Here is a 20,200-nt window from a genome sequence, read left to right as displayed (position 1 = left end):
AAAGGTCAATTGAGAAGAGAGCAAACTCCCAAATTATCTCCAGACATGATGAATTTAACCCTAAAGCTACCTACAAAATCCAGTACCAACTACAACAGAAAGGGTTTTCCTATTCACAACTGAAGACGACTTTCTGTAGCTATAATCTAAGATAATTATTTAAAAAGTTTTAAAATTCTAAATTGGCAGTAAACCAATCGTAAAAGACCTCTCACTATTCCCTTTCTAGTTCTGCCTAAAATGCTTATTTTAGTCCCCTAAAATAAGCACATTGTATCCCGTAAGGAATTTATGCTGTGATTTTTTGTGACTTACTGTGCTACCCATTGATAACACATACAGATATGTATCTGCTAGGAGTGCCAAGTTATACTGTAGTAACAAACAATCTTTAATTCTCATTGGTTAAATACATCAAAGTTTATTTCTTTTCCAATGCAGGGCAGCATAGACCTCTGCTCATTGTAGTTACTCAGAGACCCAGACTAGGAAGGTTCGATCTCAACCATATGGCAGGAAGAAGGAAATGTGGTGAATTTGGCATTAGCTATTAAATCTTGCAGCTGAAAGGGATGCATTTTACTTCCCCTCACATTTCACTGGACAGAGCAAGTAATAAGGTTATGCCTAAATTTGAAAGGGTCAGGAAAATGAGAAATATGGTGAATGGTCTTAATGACTGTGATAACATATTATCTATATATGCATGTGTGTGTATAAGCATGAATCTATGATGGAAAGCAAGCTGGCTTAGGTAAGATAGAGCTAGGATTATGATGGAAGGAAACTGCCGACAAATTCCATGGGTTGTAGAGATTAAATATTTTAAAATGATTTTTTATTTACAGAAAAATATGAGGATATTAGAGTTCCTGTATACTCTACATTTAATTTCCTATTATTACATTTATATTAGTATAGCAACTAATAATAAAATACTGAAACGCTATTTTTAACTAAAGTCTATAGTTTATTCAGATTTCCTTAGTTTTTACCTAATGTTCCTTTTCTGTTCCAGGATCCCATATTGCATTTAGTAGCTATGTCTCGTTAGGCCCCTCTTGACTGTGACAGCTTCTCACCATTTGCTTGTTTTTGATGACCTCACAGTTTTAAGGAACACTGGTCAGGCTTTTATGGAATGTCCTTCAGATGGATTTTGTCTGATGTTTTCTCAAGCCTAGACTGGAGTTATGGGTTTTGGGAAAGGTGATCACAGAGGTAAAGTGCCATTTTCATCATTTGGCATCAAGGAAAATAATATCAACATGATTTATCACTATTGTTATTGACCTCGATGACCTGGTTGAGGTAGTGTTTCTCGTTTCTACACTGCGATCTTTCTCTTCTTTCTATTTTTTCATACTGTACCTTTGAAAAGAGTCACAATGAGCAGCCCACCCTTATGGAGTGGAGAGTCATGCTCTATTTCCTTGATGAGTGTGTATCTATATTATCTACATAAATTATTCAGAATTCTTCTGCATGAAAGATTTGTCTTCTCCTATGTATTTGTTTATTATTTATTCAACATTTATTTATAGTAATATGGACTCATGTATATTTATTTTATGCTTTGGGTTATAATCCAATGCTACTTAATTTTTGTTTTCTCAAATAGTTCCACCTTTGGCCACTGGGAGCTCCTGTGTCTCCATAAGATACCCCATCAGCATTTATTTATTTTATTTATTTAACATTTTCTTACTTTCTGCTACAGTTGTAGAGATTATGCCTCTAAAAGTTGAGTTCATGGTCCGAATGAGCCATCTGTTAAAATAATTTCAATAATTTCATATATGTTCCTTTTCACTTTGTTGCCTGGTCTTTGCTAAGAAATATAGGAAGGTGTGAAAACACCTGTCAGATAAATTGATCCATTAAAACTGGCACTGACTTGAAGTGCAATGAACAACAAAATTCCTTTTTCTACAAGAGATTACAAAGTCCAAAAGGGAAAAAATTGCTAAGGGCTAGGTTGGCTAAATCAGTTGTTTCTGCCCTAGAGAGACTATCTTCTTTCTAGCTGTAGTAGCTGTAGGAATAACAACCCAATGGGCTCCTTCATTGTCTAGCATAGTTGCAGGAAAAGGGAACCTAACCTGCATTAAGATATTGAGTGTCCTGATGACATTTTCTTTTTTAAATACAGCATCTATTTAAAATCTAGCTTCTGTGTAAGGTACAACAGTTGTGTAATTAAGTAGCTTATTTATAATAGTGGTAATCATTTATATTTTTGCTCTGGAAGGCTAAGGTTTAAAAAAAAATCATTCCACCATTCTTGCCCTATGGTACTAGCAGACTGTAATCTCTGACTCTTTATCTTGCTTTCTCTGTTACAAAGGAAGCAATTGCTAAAGCTGTTCATAAATGAAAGGCTTTTTATTAAGCATTCACTTAAATTGTGATTTGGTTTTGTTGCCATAGCATGGACTGTCACTATCAGCTCGGGCCATAAAGCCTTTGGATAACTGGTAGACAGTAATCATCACCAATCTGGGCTACATGTTTTAATTGTCAGTTCAGGCCTAGAGAACTCCAACTTGCTTCACATCTGCCAGCAGATATCCTTAGGCATGGGAATATCACTGCTATTGGAATATATCAGTTTTTTTGTGCAAAAATATTAGAATTATACCAAAGGGACATGAGATAAAGTGACTTTTATTTTAACTGGGATAAAGGACATTGGATAGAAACATAATGAATGGTCAAAAGCAGTTGGATTCCTTGTTTACAGGCAAAGTAGTTCAGAACTACTTCACACTGGAGAGTACTCTTGGAATTGGGTGAGAAGGGACATGGGCCAAAAATAGACTCTCAGGCCTGCAAGCGAACATTTCTAGAGAGATTTATTCTTCCGTGTGTGCTGTAGAAAAGTGAAGGGAATGTGGCAGAACATGCGATATCAGTTGGTTTCTTCCATAGCTGAATCGCACATCATTAAGGGCCGGCCTTGAAAATGAAACAGCACTTTAAATTGGTTGCTAAGTTGTGCTTCTAACTAGCAGAGAGAACAAAGGTTTTGGGCAAACGTGTTCTTGGCGGCCTATGCTACCTTGTAAGAGGGTTGATGTTTTCTACATTGTATAAAAATTATCTGTGACCGCCTGTGCCATATGCCATTCCCAATCCCCTCAGCGCTAGGAACACTTTAGCCGCTACAAAAGACCTCTTTACTACCACTGGAATTCAAAAGACTTGAAAGGCCTCCAGGAGGCACTGTAGAGAGAGAATTTGCAGTTAGAATTAAATACCTTTTAGTTGAGGAGAACCAGTTTCACACTAGTCTCTGAACTTGGAAATCTTAGCATTTTTTCCCCTGGGAGATGGGGTGTTGAAATCAGATTGCTGAAGCTGTGTTACATGAATGAGAGCTTAAAAAAAGATTAAAGAAGTTTAAGGCAAAGTTCAGATATATCTTTACTATCTTCCCCAGCACATTGACACAAAGGATTAAATACAGTTTAGCAGAAAAGTGGAAAAATGATTTTAATAGAATATGGTCAGAATTTGGAATCTCAAGGATTGTTATCTATATTTCTAGAAGTAGAATATTCTCCATAAAATTGAGAAGTCATTGAAGTTATATTCTTCTGTAATGACATTCAGAAAAATCCCTATTTATTTTGACCTGAGAGAAGGAGCTGGAAAAAAAAAAAAATGTCTCCTAGTAACCAATAGTTTATTTCACTTTCTTCCTGACTCACGATCATACCTGATTTATTGTTACATCTGCCAGTGGCTGAGGATGTTAAAGATCCCAAACTATGCTTGAAGTCTCTTTACAATCAACACAAACTTTATATAAAATAAGTATTTCTCACTGATGTTAGTACAACTGGGCTGGAAAAAAAAAAACTACTGGAAGGGAAAACGCTTAATACCTTATATATGTACAATCAAGGATTTAAATGAGTTTGCTTTCTTGGCACTTACTTTTCGAAATTAAATTAAGACTGAGATAACACTTTAAGACATTGTACTTTGATAGTACTTGGTAGAGGGAAAAAAGGTCCCACAAGTGCCTAACTTGAAGAGCCCCACGAGATTCTGAGAACTATACTTTTTGAATACTTCAACATACTAGTGTCTTTTCGGTACTCAATTAGCATAATTTGACACAATTATAGGTATAAACATTTTATAGGCACTTGGTAGCAAGAGTGTTAAAAAAGGGTTGATCTCCATTTGCTTCTATTGGCAACATTCACCTAGTTCTAGAATGACACTTGAATGAGCACTGAAATATGCTCCATACTATTAATAAAATTCAAAGCATATTTCATCTTGACACCATATCACAAGTTTGACACTGCGGTTCCTCTCTGAGGAATTTTGAGTCATGGAGACATCCCCTTGCTACAACCCCATCTCAACTAGATGATAATTTGATTCAGACTATTTCAATACATGCCAATATGTATATCTTCCCTGCAAAGTGGAGTCATACCCACAGAGAAAAAAAGATAGAACTAACAGGTCAACATCATTTTTGTGAAGCGGTACCTCAGTGGTTTAAAAAAAATACTTAAGTATGACTTTTACCAATTTTCATTTTTATCATGCTTCATCAACAGGTCCTTCAAGAATATGAAATTGAATGAAAAAAAGAAATTGTGACTTTTAACTGTCTTGATGAGGTTCAATTTTTAATGAAATGCTTTTCAAAATTTCAGTAATAAAGGAGGTGGTTTAAACAGCTGTAAACCATTTCCAAATCCCACAGCATGGAAATTTGTGGATATCAACAACTTCGTACCAGTGTTTTTGGTTTGATTTGTTTTCTAAATAGCTAGACCTTATTGTGTGTGTACTATCTAAAATATTTGAAAAGAAAAAAATAAGAAATGTAGGAGAAAGAAACTCAAACATTAGAAGAAAAGGATAGAAATGATGAGATATGACATTTCTTCCGTTATATTTTCCCTCATTGTTAATCATTATTTTCACCTTTCTCAGAATTAAGATGATATCCATTTGGTTTGGTGCTATTTTACCAGTTCTGATTAAAATTTATGCCCAATAAAAATAATCTGATTCATCTTAATACTATTGAAAATGGAAAATAAGCCCCATCTCAGTTAACAGTAATTTTTTGGGGGTCAATCTAATTAACCACACTAGTCATTTTCATTTTTCAATGCTAGTTTCTGATTAGAAATTGATTTTTAGAGATGTGTTTTCTTAAATCTCCTATGTACAATCATTTTGCCAGGTCTAAGGTTTTTTTTTTTCTTGATTTTAAATATGTATCAATCTATCTGATACTTGTAATAATAGTATTATGATAGAGATTTTTAAAATTTAATACCTCTAAAAGTAAGAAGGGTGAATTAATGTGAATAATATTCACTTATATCTGTATACTTATATACAATTTTTGCCATATTTTGACATATTATTTCAGTTGATATTCAGAATAACCCTTATAAGTAGGGAAAACAAGTCTCAGAGTAAATTGAAATATTCTTTAATAATTAGGAACTAAATACTCTTGTAATTCTGACCACATTATTGAATTGTATCACACATTTATGTATATCTTCTAAGGTTGGCACAATTATTCTCCCCATTTTATGGAGGAAAAACCTGAGGCTTCTAGTAGTTGGGTAATTTGATTAAGATCATGAGTTGGTGAGTGTCAGAGTTTGAATTTGAACTCAATTCTCTTTGCTTCCAGAGTTCAAGATTTCAACCTTTAACCTGTGTTGTTTGAAAGCAGTTCATCCCACTCTCATTTTTTAGATAAACTAAGTTGCAGAGGAGCTAAGTGTTTGGGGGCAAATTTCCCAGTCATTTCAAAGTAAAACGAAGGGCCTGGGCTTGATGTTAGCAATCCTATAGTACTGAATTTCTGTGGCTACATTGTTCTCTCAGTTGTGCAATTCTATATATGGATCACTGCATAGGTGAAGTAGTTACTTAACTCAAATGCATTTGATAATTAATGGCAACTAAAGGTGATTTCTTACCTGTGTTTCATGAATGGGATGTTTCAGAGCTGACGCTAGTATGGATTTATTCTCTAGCTCAGATGGGATTTAAGCTTGCAGTGATCACTAAGTTGTATGGATCAAATCATACTTTCTAAATGCCATTCCCCCTTGATGTGCTATCCCTTTACCTACACTGATCAATGGGCTTCTGGTTATAAAGATAGGATTGGAAGTGGTTTCTTTGATTTCCCTTGATGATTTCAAAGGCATGAAAGTATACCGCCCCTTTTGTGGGCCCCCAGGCTAAGGGTGAGGGGATGGTGCACATTGTGATAGCCAGCCAAGGCCAATCCTGACCTTTCTTTGCTGTTCCTTGAATAAGATTTTGAAACAGAAAGAGACAAAGAGGGAAGGACACACTGTAGAACAATATAGCTTTTAACATTTATGTCACACTTTAGGAAGATCACAGGGGAGCTAAAGCTGAGGGAGGAATGGCGACAGTAATCCTTTCAGAGTGAAAGGTGGCAAAAGTGGAGAATACAGAAGGGAAGACTGCAAGATGGGATGAGATGCCAACAAGATTATATAGTTCAGTGAGGTCCTCCAAATGATTTTTTTCCCCATCTCCATGTTTTCTTGTTTGTTTTCCTGGAAGAAAGTACATGACAGCACAGAACTAGCTTTGGGGCATTAGTTGCTCCACAATGAGCCTATTCTCAAAGGATAATTTTTGCAACTAAAAAGTTTATATCAATGACTTTAAAACAGATGGTGGGCCAGAACGACTGACTTAGAGTGCTAGTGATTTTTATTGAATGATTGATTGGTGTCCCTTTTGGAATTCTATTAAGTGCATTGAATTTTTCCTGATGAAAATGAAGACATGCCTGTACCCCATTTTTTAAACATATAATCTTTGACTTACAGGATCCTTGAACTCCTGGTTAAAGAATGCTTAGTTCAGGCAGTCACACCAGACTTCATAAGGAGAGCAGAGAGAGTGTGAGAAGATGGGTAAGTTTGAGATAGGGAGAAAGATTAAATATGAGACATGAACAAAGTACTCAATACGATTGATGAAATAGAATGGATGATTGAGCTAAGAGAGTTTTTCCTCCAGCTTTCAGCCTCTCTCTCTCTTCATTGTTCCACTACTTAAAGATTCAGTCGCCTTGGTAAAGATTTGTGCCCTTCGTCACCCACTTTCTTTTCCTTGCCTTATTCACCTCTGAAGATTGAAACTCTGCTAGGAACTAGCAGCCAGACTGGAAATACCTCCAAGCCTAATAGCTATGTATGTCAGCCACAGCAATAAAATGGTTACAGCAACCCTATGTTTCTGGGAAATGCGTACTCAGCTTTAACTGAACAGCCCATCTTTTAGGCCAGTGCTTCCGGAGCAGCAATGCATATTTGCCTCCCCTGGGGATATTGGTAAAATGAAGACTCTGGTTCTGGAGGTCTGGGGTGAGCTGGGGTCTGTGTTGCTAACAAGTTCCCAGGTGATGCTGCTGCTGCTGTTCCATGGGCCACGCTATGAACAACAAGGTTATGGTTTTCCTAGGAAGCTAGCACAACTGTCTTCATAATTGTGAGTTAATTTTTTTTATGTATGTCAAATATTCTGTTTACTTTCCCCCAAAATGCTAATTTCTAAATGTGATACCATAAAAGAAGATTTTGAAGCAAACAAGGAAGTTGAAAATCATTTTTTAAAAATCTGAATTTTTCAGAGTATTGAAAAATCAACTCTTTGATGTAATTCAATTGAGGCTGACAACATATCCTGGGGCACAGCCTGGGAAGTAAGAGTAATATAGATACCTGTCTCTCTCCCCATGAATGTCAACCAGAAATACCTAGAGGAAGCTTACTCTACTTCCATAACAATATATCATTTATACACATACACACACATTACACACATGCAATTGTATGTAAAGGCTAAGTAAATTTTACAACAAGATGGAAACTCTTTTCTCATACACATTTCAAGAAGTAAAGTAAAAACTTGCTGTGTTTCATTGGTTTTATACACTTATTGCTTCATATTTTAACATCCCTGAGTTAGGATGTGACTAAATTCGATAGAGTTTTGCAATTGCTGTTGATCAGATGGCAACAGTAAGAAAGGTGTCATTGTGTGTACATGTGTGTACAATTGTTATTCTTGGTGGCATGACTGGACAATGGCAGCCTCTTCACATTTCAGCCAAAACCATCGGGACTATCTGAAGAAGAAATACGAGTACAGAATGGGTGTCAGTAACTTAAAAGAAAATCATGGGGACAATTTTAAGGAATGCTGCATCACCAATGCTCTTGAAGGCAGAGAGGTTAACATTAGTGTAATGTGCTCTCTGTGGCTCTGAGATGAAACATAGCACAGGAAGGTTGGATTCTACACATGCAGAAGTGTTTAAAGTATTAGTTCATATATATTTTGCTTATATTTTCCTTTTAACTTGTGAATAATAGTAATGATAAAAATCCATGTGTAAATGAGACTGAAAGAACTCTTTTACTAGGTATGAAATAAAAATATTAAGTAGCAAGAAAACATCACTAGGAAATCAAAACATAATGCTGGTGCATCTTACAGTTAGTGGCAGCTTAATTTGATGAAATACTTCATTTTCAAACTTGCATGTTGGGGAAATAAAGTTATATCATACAACTGCAGATAATAGAATCAAAAGCAAATCCAAGAAATTACCTTCATTTAGTGTGTGTCTAAATCAACCATGACACATCAGGCCCAAGAAAACAATGGAGAATAGTGAGTGTTGCTATAAATTAGAAAATCCAGGTAGTAGATTTGTTTTTGATACTGAGTATATGTGTGACCTTGGGTGAGTCATTTTAACTCTGTGAGTCTCAGTTTTCTAACTTACAAAGTTTGTCTTAGATAATCTCCAACACACCTTCAAGCTCTTGGTTTACGTACACTAAAAAAATGTAATAAATAAAAGGTTACTCTTACCCACTATCTATTGTTTTATTCCCTTTACTATATTGAAATTTTTCCTGATGAGGAACTGATTTTACTTACATTTTAGCTTGTATTGAGCCAGGGTTCATTTAGCTAAAATCTATTTAGCTCCCAGTCAGATATGGAGAGCAACTGGTCAGTCTCTTCCTAGCAATTCTGTAGATTCTTGGAAATCTGTAATGTATAGATTTCAAGGCTTTCTCTTCTAGAGAAAATAAACCTATTTTTCGAATATGTCCAAAAATAAGAAGCTTGCAATCCTGTAACAACTTCTATTATATAAACTCACCATTTGGTTTTTTGACTGTCCAACAACCCTTCCTCTTTCCAAACGGTGCCCTGATTTCTTTTGACGAATAACTTATCTAACTCTGTGTAGTCTTACTGGGGCTATAAATCAAGGTTTCTGCATGCCCTTAGCCCCAAATGGACAGGTTTCTCAGACAAAAGTAATCACTTTCTTATTTTAGGGAACTCAGAATCCAGAGCCAAGTGTTATAAGAATGAAAAAGACAATTGAATTTACTCACTCCTGTGAAATGTCCTGAAGGTGGTCAAGGTGGTCCTGTGGCCTCGACGTCCATAGCTTGTCTGGTCCTTCATTTGATGCTGATTTGCCTCCAAGCCTGGCTTTCAGCCTCAGTTCCATTTTGAGCTCCCCAAACTTGCCCTGTTGAATTCTCTTTTTCATTTAAGTTAACCAGAAATTCATTTCTGATGCTTACAATCAAGGAAGCCTAATGAGTACAAGGACAGAATTTGCGTGGGGAGTTCCAGGACTCCAGTATTAAACTGAATTCACCACTCCCATCAGCGTCTTGATGCACGAACCGTGGAGAGGGTGGAGGGCTTCGTTCAGAATTCCAGCATCTCATGGCATACCACCTGAAAACAGTTCAAATGTCTCCACTGGTGTCAAATGGATATAATATAAAACTAAAAAGTCTCCACATACTGTCTTTGCTTTTACTTTGGATTCCCCAAAGCCTTTTAGTCAGTGTGATGGAGTTTGGTTTTGATTCAAATTACATCTCCAAATAGAATTTTGAAATGCAGTTTTTCTATCTATCCTCTGTCCATAATTAAAAGTAATTGAGTCCCTTCCTTGACTGATCACCAAATGTAGTGTACAAAGAATATCCAAGAAAGAAAACCACTAAAAGTCTGCTTTATTCTATTTGAACGTCTCTTCACACAAGGAAAGAATATAAACTGGGTATTTCTTTTGTGCTACCATCGTTCTATTCATTGTTGTAACGTTTTGCTAATTTTCCACAAGCCAAACTGCCGTTTCTTTGGAAACCCATTACCTTGCTGATACCATGCCAGATTTTAGAAACTATTCACTATTGAAATGAAAAGAAATATGATGGCAAAAGAAAAAAACACTTAGAGAAAGCAACTCCTGGCTCTCCAAGTTACCCCTCTTGGAAACATATGCTCTGAAGGATCTCAGAGGCCTTTTCATGTTGTCCTCACCTCCTCCCCTGCCACTTCCAAATGGCTCTCACTTGGCTTTCTCTTCTGCCACTTCCAGTTCACAAGAAACATTCCTGTATGTATTTAGGATAGCAGTTCAAAGTTTGAGCCCTAGAATCATATTTCTTGTGTATAAATATTAGATTCATTATTAATGTGATCTTGGGCAAATTAATCAATATCTCAAAAGTTAAATTTTTCTGCCTGTAAAATAGAGTCAACCAGAGTACATCCCCTTCTGATTACTAAGAGGCTTGTTTGAGGTAACTGATGTAACACACTTAGCATGCCATCTGGTCCCGTATTAGACCCTTGATATCCGTTATTTGTTTTGGCTATTTTTTAAAGTTACATAATGGACAAATGCAAATACATAATGGAGGTAGAGTTTTGAATGAATCACATGGTGTGGCATCTGGTGGACTGCAGAGGACAGGATGTGAAGCATCAAGGTTAGTGGATTTCTTTTGCAGTAGATCTGACATGATGTTTATGTGGTCAGATATCGTAGGTGGAAAGTAATGATGCAAAAGAAGGGACAAATTAAATAAAGGGCTAACGGAAAAGGCTTGCTGATGATCAGATGAGAGTATCAAAAGGAAGAGTCATTCCTGTATGGTTGAAGGTGAGGAAGTCAGGAAGGAGATAAGATGCAGGGAGAAGAGGCAGGCATATTATTGTGTGTAGGAGAGGCATTCACATAGAAATGTCCAGCCAAGAGGTGGAAAGCTTGGGAAGTGCTGAGCTGAAGTCTGTAGTAAGTCTTTTGTATGAGTAAACAGAGCATGCCACATTTTTCTGTTCCATGAGATACATCAGAACATTGTGGAGAAGCAGTGGCTTTTGAAAAAAACATACAGCCTTATTAAACCTCAGTTTCCCAATCTACAAACCTGATATTGAAAGATCTTTCTGGGCTACTTATCAAATGGAATGGAAATGTAAAGTATAAATGTAAGGATTAGCTGTGTTGAAGTGAGAGTTAAAACAGAAAATTGTATAGGATACTATTCTTTACCAGTTTCTCTATAAAATTTTCATTTTTGTTCTGGATGTTAGAAATATTTAAGATATTATTAGAAAATGCAGACAGCATGTCCAAAAGGCAAGAAAAGATATCTCCTTCCTCACTCTACTCCACAGAGCTGCCAGATCGGATGCAGGGCACACAGATATAATTAAAGTAATTGGCAAACAATAAATGCATAGTCTAACAGCCTAAGGGTTTTATATGACAAACATAATATAGAAAATAAGATTAACTTCAAAGGAAAAACACACAAAGGGATTTTTTGTCTCTATCAGAAATAAAAACTGTAAGTGTGAAAATACATAGCACAAAACCTTTGTAATTTGTGTGTTTGTGTGTAAACTATTCTCAATGAAATACAAATATGATGATTAAGCATGTCAGGTTGGATTGTGAGCACAGAGTCTAATTGTGCTCACCTAATCATCCATTATATACACAATTTACCAATTTGTACGCTCAACTAGAAAGGCTCCAATATCTTCTAAGTGTCACTTAAATATCCATCATTTATAAGTTCAGAGTTGTTAATAATAAAAAGGTTCACTTCTCTAGTAGACATACCACTTTACCTTGCTTATATTTTAATGCAACAAAGTGTTTATAGGTTATTTCTTTCAAACCTCTTTTTAACTTTTTAATTTTTTTTAATTAAACATTTTTAATTTCAAACCTCTTTATGCTTTTAATTATATACAGCTAAGTTTGCTACTTTTTTTGGCCTACTATAAAGAAAATTCATTTTATTTTATTTAGCTGATAATGAGTGTGCTGATTCATATGAAATCATTGTATCCATTCTTCTTTCACAGGCTGTAGAGTTTGGTGTAGCCTTTGAACTCAATTATACTCTAATAGTGTATTTTACCTTTTGATATCTTAATTTATAGAATTGCATCTTTCTATTGTGGGGCATTTGAAACTTTGAGAAATAGTTTTATGTTAAAGATTGGATTTGAAAATTTATATTCTTTCCCCAATTTTCAATATCAAGTATTTATTTTGGTATCTGATCTTTTCTTTGTCTCTAAGGTCATCTGGTGCTGGGTGCATGGCTCTTGGCAGAAAATTTTGGTTGAAGAGATGTGTGCTAGAATGGTCTTGCAGTTAATTGTACTGACAAATAGAAAATATCTGGAAAGAGACATAAGTTATATTGTCGTCTTTAGAATTTTATACAAGAAGAGCTTTCTTCTCCTTTTGCTGCACCCACCTGAAGTATTTCTTTGGGGTTTTTTGTACCTACCCCCATGTAGATGTTTGTCTGTTTGTTTTTGAGATGGAGTCTCGCTCTGTCACCCAGCCTGGAGTGCAGTGGTGTGATCTCAGCTCACTGCAACCTCTGCCTCCCGGTTCAAGCAAGCAATTCTCCTGCTTCAGCCTCCTGAGTAGCTGAGATTGTAGGTGTGCATCACCACGTCCAGCTAATTTTTGTATTTTTAGTAGAGACGGGGTTTCACCATGCTGGCCAGGCTGCTCTTGAACTCCTGACCTCAGGTGATCTGCCCGCCTGAGCCTCCCAAAGTGCTGGGATTATAGGCATGAGCCCCTGCACCCAGCCCAGATGTTGACAGCAGGGTGGTTAAGAGTTCGGCCCTGAACTCAGGACTTTGGGTTCAAGTACCAGGTTTGCTAATCACTAGCTAGGGGACATTGAGCATATTTTCTAATCTGTGTAAGCTTCAAATTTTTTGCTACAGTATTTTTTAAAATAACAATCCTTTAATGGGTTGCTAATGTTTGTCTTATAATTGATATGATGCACTTAGAAATAGTAAACAAATGTTTGTTACTATTATAATTTTTAGAGTTTCTGTTTCTCTAACTTCATCATAGTGAATTATCTTTTTGATATGTTGTTGGATTTGGCTAGCAAGTATTTTGTTAAGGATTTTAGTATCTATGTTCATCAGGGATATTGGTCTGTTGTTTTCTTTTTTTGGTTATGTCCTTTCCTGGTTTTAGTATTAGGGTGATGCTGGCTTCATAGAATGAATTAAGGAGGGTTCCCTTTATCTTGTGAAATACTATCAATAGGATTGGTACCAATTCTTCTTTGAAGGTCTGGTATAATTCTGCTGTGAATCTGTCTGATCCTGGACTTATTTTGTTGGTAATTTTAAAACTATCATTTCAATCTCACTGCTTTTTATTGGTCTGTTTAGGGTATGTAATTCTTCCTGATTGAAGCTAGGAGGGTTGTATTTTTCTAGGAATTTATCTATCTTTTCCAGGTTTTCAAGTTTATGTGCATAAAGTTGTTCGTAGTAGCCTTGAATGATCTTTCGTATTTCTGTGGTGTCAGTTGTAACATTTCCCATTTTGTTTCTTATTGAGGTTATTTGGATTTCCTCTCTTCTTTTCTTGGTTAATCTTGTTAATGGTCTATCAATTCTATTTATCTTTTCAAAGAACCAGCTTTTTGTTTCATTTATCTTTTGAATTTTTTTATTGTTTCAATTTTATTTAGTTCTGTTCTGATCTTGGTTATTTCTGTTCTTCTGCTGGGTTTGGGTTTGTTTTGTTCTTATTTCTCTAGTTCCTTGAGGTGTGACCTTGGAATGTCAGTTTGTGCTCTTTCGGTCATTTTAATGTAGGTGTTTAGGGCTGTGAACTTTCCTCTTAGCACTGCCTTTGCTGTATCCCGGAGGTTTTGATAGGTTGTATTACCATTGTCGTTCAGTCTGAAGAATTTTTTAATTTCCATCTTGATTTTGTTTTTGGCCCAATGATCATTTAGGAGCAGGTTATTTAATTTCCATGTTTTTGCATGGTTTTGAGGTCCTTTTTGGAGTTGATTTCCAGTTTTATTCCATTGGGGTCAGAGAGAGTGCTTGATATAATTTTGATTTTCTTAAATTTATAGAGTCTCATTTTGTGGCCTATCATATGGTCTATCTTGGAGAAGCATCCATGCACTGTTGAATAGAACATGTATTCTTCAGTTATTAGATGGAATGTTCTTTATATATCTGTTAAGTCCATTTATTCCAAGGTGTAGTTTAAATCCATTGTTTCTTTGTTGACTTTCTGTCTTGATGACCTGTCTAGTGCTGTCAGTGGAGTATTGGAGTCCCTCACTATTATTGTATTGCTGTGTATCTCATTTCATAGGTCTACTAGAAATTGTTCTATAAATCTGGGAGCTCCAGTGTTAGGTGTATATATGCTTAAGACTGTGATATTTTCCTGTTGGACAAGGCCTTTTACCATTATATAATGTCCTCTTTGTCTTTTTTAACTGCTGTTTCTTTAAAGTTTGTTTTGTTTGATATAAGAATAGCTACCCAAGCTTACTTTTGGTGTCCATTTGCATGAAATACCTTTTCCCACCCATTTACTTTAAGTTTGTGTGAGTCCTAATGTGTTAGGTGAGTCTCTTGAAGGCAGCAGATAGTTGTTTGGTCAATTTTTATTCATTCTGCTGTTCTGTATCTTTTAAGTGAAGCATTTAGGCCATTTACATTGAATGTTAGTATTGAGATGTGAAGTACCATTCCATTCATTGTGCTATTTGTTTCCTGTATACTTTGGGGTTTTTTGTTTGTTTGTTTTTGATTTTTAAATTGTATTTTGGTTTTATAGGTTCTGTGAGCTTTATGCTTTAAAGAGGTTCTGTTTTGATGTGTCCAGGATTTGTTTCAAGATTTAGAGCTCCTTTTATCAGTTCTTGTACTGGTGGCTTGGTAGTGGCAAATTCTCACAGCATTTGTTTGTCTGAAAAGGACTGTATCTTTCCTTCATATATGATGCCTAGTTTTTCTGGATACAAAATTCTTGGCTGATAATTGTTTTGTTTGAGGAGGCTGAAGATAGGGCCCCAATCCCTTCTAACTTATAGGGTTTCCGCTGAGAAATCTGCTGTTGATCTGACAGGTTTTTCTTTGTAGGTTACCTGGTGCTTTTGTCTCACAGCTCTTAAAATCATTTTCTTTGTCTTAACTTTAGATAACCTGATGACAATATGCCTAGGTGATAATCTTTTTGCAACGAATTTCCCAGGTTTTCTTTGTGTTTCTTGTATTTGGATGTCTAGTTCTCTAGCAAGGCCAGAAAGTTTTCCTTGATTATTCCCCCAAATATATTTGCCAAACTTCTAGATTTCTCTTCTTCCTCAGGAACACCAATTATTCTTAGGTTTGGTCACTTAACAGAATCACAGACTTCTTGGCGGCTTTGTTCAGATTTTCTTATTCTTTTTTCTTTGTCTTTGTTGGATTGGGTTAATTTGAAGACCTCGTCTTCAAGCTCTGAATTCCTTTCTTCTACTTGTTCAATTCTATTGCTGAGACTTTCTGGAGCATTTTGCATTTCTATAAGTGTATCCAATGTTTCCTGAAGTTTTGATTGTTTTTTTCTTTAAGCTATCTATTTCCTTGAATATTTCTCCCTTCACTTCCTGTATTGTTTTTTGGATTTCCTTGCATTGGGCTTTGCCTTTCTCTGGTGCCTCCCTGATTAGCTTGATAACTAAACTTCTGAATTCTTTTTCAGGTAAATCAGGGATTTCTTCTTGGTTTGGAGAGTTCTTTTTCATAGTTCTTATTAAAAAGTCTCCTGAACATTAAGAAACTCCTAGAAATATATGTGTTTTGAAAATACTAATGCACAAAAAAAGAAAGGCAACTAACATATACTCCTGGGGAGTTGAAGTACCAGACTACTGGCCCATTTTCATAAGAATATTTATCAGGTGCTGTATTCCAGAGTAACAGAAGCAATAGTCTATATATAGATACATAAGAGAGATTTATCATGGAAATTGGTTCCCACCACTATGGAAATCAAGAAGTCCTCCCATCTGCCATCCACAAGCTGGAGGACCAGGAAAGCTGATGGTGTAATTCAGTCCAAGTTCAAAGACTTGAGAACCAGGAGCTCTGATGTCCAAGGACATGAAAAGATGGATATCTCAGCTCAAGGAGACAGAGAATTTACCCTGCCTCTGCCTTTTTGTTCTATTCAGGCCCTCAACAGATTGGGTAATGCCTGACCACATGGTGAGGGCTGATCTTTACTCAGTTTACTGATTCAAACGTTCATCTCTTCTGGAAACACCCTCATGAACACACCCAGAAATAGTGTTTTAGCAGCTATCTAGCCAAGCTGATACATAAAATTAACCATGATAGCTACTTTTCATGAAATATGGATTTTAAATCTTAAGTAATCTGTAATGTCAGCATTGTTGTTATTTTTCCCATTTTATTAATGGGAATATTAAGACTCACTGAGGTCAAATATCTTTCCCAAAATCAGAGATCTAAAACTTGTACATTATGGAATTCATCCCTTGTACAAAGTCTGGGTTTTTGTATTTATGAAGTTGCTTTTTTAGTTGAATTAAAAAGAGCACAGCCTTTTTACAAATTAAAAAGGAAAAAAAAAAACCCACCAAGAATAACTATGCACTCTCAGTTTCTGATAACACTAGTTTAAATATATTTGTTGATTCAAAATATTGAGAAATGCAAGTCAAATGAGGTATATGTGAAAATAATCCTTCATCAATTTTGAGAATATATTCTTATAAAGAGGAAAAAGCCACCTTTTCCAAAATTTAATTACTTCCTTTAAGTCATAGTGGATTTTTATTCTTTAGCTTTCTCTATTCACTTGCCAAAATGTTATTAAATTGGTTATCATTCAAACAAATAAATAAGCTTATGTCTTTCTATTAACTTGCCAACATGTAAAAAGGCTAGGAGATTGATTTGCTCCAGGAATTAATTTAAAGGAAATTTTTCTAGATCTAGTGTAACTTTTATTTTTTTAGTCTCTCTGTCAAGCCAATCACCTCAGTTTTGTTTTCCTGACCTTGAAATTCCCCCTGCCCCAGTCAGCTTTGGTGACATGAACTAGATATAGTTCTATTAGGTATTTGTTTTAGCAAAAATGTTCTTGATATAAAGGCAAAGCAGAAGATATAATCACAAAAAATTGCTCAACTATCGTTGGACTTTGCTTTCTATAGCATTTAGAAAAACAGAACAAATACAGAAAAGTCAAAAGTAAAGTCTCACAATGTAAGTGTGATTGTTCAAAAAGCAATAGTAAATATATACGTTTCAGAGGTATATATGGACAAAGAGAGAGAGAAAGATAGAGAAAAGATAGAGAAAAGGTGGGGAGGGAAGAAGGAAGAGACAGAGAGAATGAGAGAGAGAGAGAAAGAGATATGGGTCAAGAAGAAAATGAAGAACTATGTCCTAGAAGCTGAATGTTATTTCTTTATTTGTAGAAGTGCCCACTACCTTTATTTCTAATTTATGTGCTGGGACACTACAGCATAAAACTTTGCATGTGCTTGCAAATAGACTACTTCAGCAACATAATGTCACATAGGTATCTCATTTCATTTGTGAGTATAAAAAAATTGATTCATTGCAGCAGTACCACAGATGTTAGAAGACTGCACAAAAAAATGGCTTCTTTCCTGCCGAGCGTGGTGGCTCACGCCTGTAATCCCACCACTTTGGGAGGCCAAGGCGGGTGGATCACGAGGTCAGGAGATCGAGACCATCCTGGCTAACACAGGTGAAACCACATCTCTACTGAAAATACAAAAAATTAGCCGGGCGTGGTGGCGGGCGCCTGTAGTCCCAGCTATTCGGGAGGCTGAGGCAGGAGAATGGCGTGAACCTGGAAGGCGGAGCTTGCAGTGAGCCGAGATTGCACCACTGCACTCCAGCCTGGGCTATAATAGAGCGAGACTCCGTCTGAAACCAAAAAAAAAAAAAAAAAAAAAAAAAAAAAGCTTCTTTCAAAATGTGAAAACATTAACCCCACCAATTTACTCATTACTTTTAACAAGATCAAATCATGGCAATATCCAACTCAGCAGGCATTTGTTTATTATTGTGATTTAAAATGTCTGGCATTGCAGAAAAAATAAGTGACTTGTGAAAAGTGTAATAATAATAACAATTCACTGGGAACTTACTATGTGCTGGAATTTTAAAAACACTGTCCTTAAATACAAGAGTTCCGCAATGAAGGAGTTATTTTAGTTAGAGAATTTAAGCCACTTTTCAACGTCTTTATAATGAGTAAGTTCCTAAGGGAGGATATGAGGTTCTTTTGTTTCGCTTAACAGACTTTGCTTCTGTGCCCCCTACATTGAGCTGCTGCACCTAAAATAAAATAGTATCAATATAAAATCATATACATATCTAATCTTGTGTATATAAAATAAAATCTGTATGTTTAAACCATATCCAGATCTGTATCTATACATACACTTTCTCATACCCATACCTATACCTATTCATATACTATCTCTTTCTCTCTGTCTATATCTTTATCTGTGAATTAATTATATTTTAACATATAAAATAATTTTAAAATGAAGGCATAATATGAACAAATAAAGTACACTCTGAACTGAGTAGAAGGTGAAACTGGTCAAGAAGGAAAACGATTAAGAGTGCATTCATCTAAACTTTATTCAGAGGTACTTATGAGTGCATGTAAACTGTCAGATTATTTAAGAGTTTAGAAATAAGCAAAATGGGACAGAATTTACCAGATGTGTAACAGGCCGGTCTGACAACACAGAATATAATTCGGACAAATTTAGTAATCTAATGTACAACATGAGGACTAAAGTTAATAAAATTGTATGAGGAACTGTACAATAGATTTTAGCTGCTCTTGTCACAAACAAATAACTATGTAAAATGACAGGCACGTGAATCTGCTTCACTATAATAACCATTTTACTATCTCTATGTATCCTATAACATCATGTTGTAAACCTAAATATGCACAATAAAGTTAATCTTTTAAAAAAGAGCTCAGTAAGGTTAGGTTAGGAATTTCTCACTATTCTGCATTATGTGCAGGGTAGAGAGATGGAGATCCTAGTATTTTTAAATGAGTTCACATGTACTAATTCAACAGAATTATACTGGGGTGGGGGAGTCTTGAGAGTAGTCAAAAATGCGATTGCTGAGCAATTTTCAGTGGTTTTATTACTAAGAAATTCTGGAGAATGGGAATTGGCAAACTGGAGATAAGCAAGTATCATTTTGAGTTTTGAAAAAAGGAAGAAATATTTTGCAAAGTAGAGACTGACAAGCTTTATTTACCTCTTGCAAGACTAGAATGAACTAGAGGAGTGTGGTTTCACACCTGTATAAGAGGAAATGCTGGTCGTTAGGTCCCAGAATAGACTCACTGAGATCAAAGCGTAAGAGAATAATGCATTTCATTTTTGAATGGCATTGAGTTTCTGGTAAAACAGACCAATGAGGTGACATTTCATTCACTGAGTTGCCTGATTATTTTACATCTGCCCTGTCTGCAGATCTGCAATATCTATCCCACCCCATTCCTAACTCTTTCTTGATGACCATGTATATATATTTTTTTCACTGAGAAAATAAAAGCTATCAGAGGGCACTTTTGTGTGTTTCCACCACCTGAACATGTCTGCCTTTCCTCCTGTCCTGGAGGTGAAGTGTCCTGCTGCAGTGTAAGGCCAGCCCCTGTCCTGTGCTCCCATGCCCTTTAGTTTATTCAAAGCCATCACACCAGTGAGTATCGTGTCTTTCTCCTATGATAAAAACTTCTTTTCTATTGGATCATATCCATCAACACACAGATACGTTATAGTATTTTCCACCTTTAAAAACAGATAAAACCCCAAAACAAACAAATGAAACCAAAACTTAACAAATAAAACCTTCCTTTATTTGTCAATCTACTTCCAATGATTACTTCATTTCTCTGATTCCCTTTTGTTGAACACTC

Source organism: Pan paniscus, chromosome 1 (genome assembly GCF_029289425.2).
Source record: "Pan paniscus chromosome 1, NHGRI_mPanPan1-v2.0_pri, whole genome shotgun sequence".
In the NCBI taxonomy this organism is placed as follows: domain Eukaryota; kingdom Metazoa; phylum Chordata; class Mammalia; order Primates; family Hominidae; genus Pan; species Pan paniscus.
Note: the sequence above shows the minus strand (reverse complement) of the source record.